The sequence below is a fragment of the Triticum aestivum genome, chromosome 3A (assembly GCF_018294505.1).
Source record: "Triticum aestivum cultivar Chinese Spring chromosome 3A, IWGSC CS RefSeq v2.1, whole genome shotgun sequence".
NCBI lineage: Eukaryota > Viridiplantae > Streptophyta > Magnoliopsida > Poales > Poaceae > Triticum > Triticum aestivum.
Window position 1 is genome coordinate 501,355,428 of NC_057800.1, and position 5,116 is coordinate 501,360,543.

The following is a 5,116-nucleotide window of genomic DNA, read 5'->3' on the forward strand; positions in this document are numbered from 1 at the left end:
TCGGGCTCCCGCAGGCGGCGGCGGCGGCGTCCCGGGCCGGGAGGGCCCGATATGGGTTCCGCGGCCCGTGGCGGCGGGGGAGGCGCGGCGACACTTGGCGTGACGGGATTGGACGGGGCGACGGCTGGACGCGTCCGGCGTGGGGTCGGACATATCCGGCGCTGCGCGGAGGGAAAGTTTAGGGTTCATCCGCGAAAATGAAGGGGGAGGCACCTATATATAGGTAGAGGGAGCTAGGAAACTCCAAATGAGGTGCGGTTTTCGACCACGCGATCGTGATCGTACGACCGAGATGATGGAGGAGGTTTAGGTGGGTTTTGGGCCACTTTGGAGGGGTGTTGGGCTGCAACACACACGAGGCCTTTTCGATCCCTCGGTTAACCGTTGGAGTATCAAACGAAGTCCAAATGGTACGAAACTTGATAGGCGGTCTACCGGTAGTCAACCTAGGCCGCATGACAAGTCTTGGTCCAATCCGAAAATGTTTAACACCCGCACACGAAAAGAGGTAGAAAGGGGCACCGGGTGACATAGGAGCGCCGGATTGCAAAACGGACAACGGGGAAAATGCTCGGATGCATGAGACGAACATGTATGCAAATGAAATGCACATGATGACATGATATGGAATGCATGACACGCAAGCAATGACAAGGCAACAACAACGAATAACTGGAAGACACCTGGCACAACGGTCTCGGGGTGTTACAACACTCCACCACTATGAGAGGATCTCGTCCCGAGATCTAGAATGGCACCGGAGGGACAACGGAAGATAAAGAGGAGATGTAAAGCTAAGTTGCTTCTTTGCCAGACGAGTGAGACCAAAGAACCTTGAGAGGTTGAATAAATTGAACGAAAGAATCAAACGGAGAAGAACAAAGTTGAAAACATTCCGCCGGAAAGAGAAACAAGGAAGAACAAATTCGGACAGCACTCCGGTAGAAAAGAGATGCACGGCTTGATAAGGTGAACGAACTTGAGCAGAGGGCACAACACTCCGATTAAATGGATAAACATGAAAAGAACACGATCTTGACAAAACAAGATGATGGGTCGAAGAGAGCAACATCACAATGCCTCCGGAAGAAATAATAGAAGATAGATCATTTGAATAAAGGAATTGAGAAGACAATGCCAACTCCTACCACAATTGAGCTTGACAAGGCATCCTTAGGAGAAGGGTCGAACGGAGTTGTTGGAAAACCAGCAACGAAAAGAGTAAGCTTGATATGGACTTATAGAAGACATCTCCAATTTATGAGGTGACAACTTGCCACTCACGGAAAAGATTTGATTGTATTGATATGAAAAGGAGATGAGAAACTATTTCACCGGGAGGATAAATGAAGAACTTGGATCATTTATAAGCACCATAATTAGCAACAATCCTTAGGGAAAGTTTTAGGTGAAATATAACCCAAGAAAACTCCAACGAAGAGGTTGATGGATTTGAAATACCTCATTCTTAACAACATGTGGGTCATGAAACATGAACTCAAATTATCAAGAATGACATAATACCACCTCCGATGATATGGTAGAAAGAATTGCACTCCGGATTGCAAGATGAAGAATGCTTGAGCTCCTCTGAAAAGAATCTCGATGAACACTTCGAGAAGGAATTAAATCCTTGAAGAACCACCATGTAGAACCTCCATGAAGAACTCTGGAAATAAAAAGAATGATCAAACGGAAGGAAAGATAAGTTGAAAACACAAGGTGAATCCTTGTACCGATTCAAATGAACCTCCGTGGTGAAATAATTGAAAAAGGTTGGAACTCCGGGAAAAAGAGAAGATGAAACAATTGAAATCAGTAATTTGATGAGCCTCCGGAATAGGGAATTGAGTTCACTCGATGAAACAAGAATAAGAATTACATTATGCTTATCCTTCACCAATTAAATTGATGACAACCACGGATTTGACATATTACTTATCCTCGTAGAAAGGATTAAGAGAGATATAGCGCAAACTTGGGAAGGTCTTCAACGAACCACAGGTATGATTTGGAAGAACGAATGAATTGATATGATAACCAAGGAAGAGAGATCTTGAACGGACCACCGTAAGAATTGAAAAAGAACGAATAAAACATGAAGAAACGCCAGGAAGGATTAGCAAATAAACGAAGATGCTTGAGAGAATTTAGATCCATGAGAACGAAGAGATCATGAACTGATTAGAGAATATACTTGAATGATGCACCGGTAAGATTTGGAGAATGATAGCTGAAAGTTGGAATGAATAATATTTGAAAAGATGGCCTTCGGAGGAAAGAAATGGAAAACAACTCATGAAATTCTCTGGATGGGTGGAAAGAATTCTCACAATCAAAAATAATTATGATAGGATGGCAACAAACTAGAATGACGAATCTCTGAGAGAACGGATAAGATATGGAGGAAAAATTCTTCTTCGGTCTTCAAATGTTGATAATGACGATGAGAAGCACCACCAAGAATTGTTGAGGCACTCCGGAATGAAGAATGGAAAGGTTAAGCCAATGATGAAAAGAATTTGAAAGATCTTGGAGAAATACATTTGACTGATGACAATTCATTCTTACGTCAAACTTTGAAAGATTTGAGAGTAGCTCCGGTAAAATTAGAAGAGTCAGGTAAGATCCTGGAAAAAGACCTGTGGGTTAGGTCCCACTCAAAGAAACACCGTTGAAATGATTTAAAAGAGAGGTTGCACCGGTTGAATTAAATGACATGAATGAGATAACATCCTCGAAAGAGCTTGAACGGAAGCAGAGTGGAAACATGAATCTTCGAGATATCTTGAGCACTCTGGAACAATTGAATAGCAAGCGGGGAATGATTATGAGGTGCACCGGCATAAGAAAAGCATTGGGCAAAAAGAAAAGACTATGCTCAATACCAAAGCTTGAATTGAATCCATCGGAGAAGGAAAATAAATGAAGAATGATGAACTTGAGGTTCTGTTAGGATCTTCATGAGAATCACCGGGTAAGGAAATTAACGGAAAAGAATGGAGAGACTTCATATCAATAAGCTGGATACTTGATTAACAATTCTGAGTCCTTGAAGAAAAAGGGTGGGAGGGCGGGAAAACAAAGGCAATTTGGGATGAATGAACACCGTTGAGAAGACTTGAGTTGATCTTGCGGATGTTGAAAAAGATCGGATCCACTTGAAGAGAAACACGCCGGTTGAAAAAGGATTGACATGGCAATCTCGATTATCATGAAGGATTGGTATTCACATTGGAGTATGAGAACACCGTTTAGGATAGGTATGGAATCAACACTTGACTTCGAAGCAACTCGAATACCACAACTCAAAACAAAACAAAGGATTGGCTTGCAGAATAAGCCGAAACAAACATATGATAGAGATTTCGTCCGAAGTTTTCGTGGTGGGGCCTACACGGGCTCGATCGTACAACACCATCATGTACAAGGCAGTGCACATGACATACGAAGTGTCCCCGAGTCAGCATAGCCAAGGACTCTTTAAGACACAACAAGACCACTGTAAAATTAACCGTGGATAGGCGGACCACTAGACGTCGAACCCCAATTTCATATCATACATCTGTCGGAAAGATATCCTAGGGGCTACTTGAATTCCCACTTATAAACTCCCGAAACTTTCCAGTTATGCAATCAGGTGTTGGGGATACAGGGGAAGCATAATATCTCACCCAAAGCTAGCAAATCCTACATCCAGCTGTATCCATCCTTCAACATATAACCAAGAAACCTTCGGAAATCGTTTACCTCAACCTTAGAAAAGCATCTGTTATACGAGTTATGGCAATACTCCCGAACTCCCGCCCCAGTACTAGGTGGCGTCGAGGTTATCTCACCAACAACTGCATAAAGGAGATTTTCGATGTCGGCGAAACTCAGGTATTCCAGAATTGCAACGATAAAATTGTGACGACAACACCTCGGAGCTAAACTCCCCGGGACACTGCCACAACCCCTAAATGTCAGGAGGCACCAAGAACAATGTTCTCGTCACAAAACCATCGGAACGATTCCAAGATACCCGCGTGATCCTAAATTTTTTTAGTGAAATTTGAGAAGAGAAAAGTCAAAACTCTACGTGAGGATGCCTCACCAGAGCGACGAAGGGACTGAGGAGTGAAAAGAAGTCCTACTCTCCGATATATATCATTCCTAAAAGATCAAAACATTTTTCTAGACTCAACAACGCCAACAATTCGATCAAGCAGGGGGCTCCTAAGGTCGGGGAAGGCTCTGATTACCAACTTGTAACGCCCTCGATGCGGCTATATCTCCCACGTCTCGAAGCACGACTTAGAGGCATAACCGCATTTAAAGCAATGTCACAAGTGAGGTAATCTTCACAATAACCCATGTAATACAGTAAGGGAAAAAGGTACATAGTTGGCTTACAATCGCCACTTCACACAATACATGAATAAAACATTACATTCATCCAGATACACTCAAGGTCCGACTACGGAACCATAATAAAAGAAGACTACCCCAAATGCTACACAGATCCCCGATCGTCCCAACTGGGCTCCACTACTGATCAACTGGAAACGGAACAACATAACGAACATGAACTTCATCGAGCTCCTCCTTGAGCTTGGTGCGTCACCTGCACGGTATCATCGAGCACCTGCAAACTGGTTTTGGAAGTAATCTGTGAGTCATGGGGACTCAGCAATCTCACACCCTCGCGATCAAGACTATTTAAGCTTATGGGTAGGTAAAAGGTATGAGGTGGAGCTGCAGCAAGCGACTAGCATATTTGGTGGCTAACATACGCAAATGGGAGCGAGAAGAGAGAGCAAAGGCACGATCGATGAACTATGATCAAGAAGTGATCCTAGAACAACCTACGTCAAGCATTACTCCAACACTGTGTTCACTTCCTGGACTCCGCCGAGAAGAGACCATCCCGGTTACACACGCGGTTGATGCATTTTAATTAAGGTAAAGTGTCAAGTTCTCTACAACTGGACATTAGCAAATTCCCATCTGCCCATAACCGCGGGCACGACTTTCGAAAGATCAAACCCTGCAGGGGTGTCCCAACTTAGCCCATCACAAGCTCTCATGATCAACAAAGGATATTCCTTCTCCCAAGACAATCCGATCAGACTCG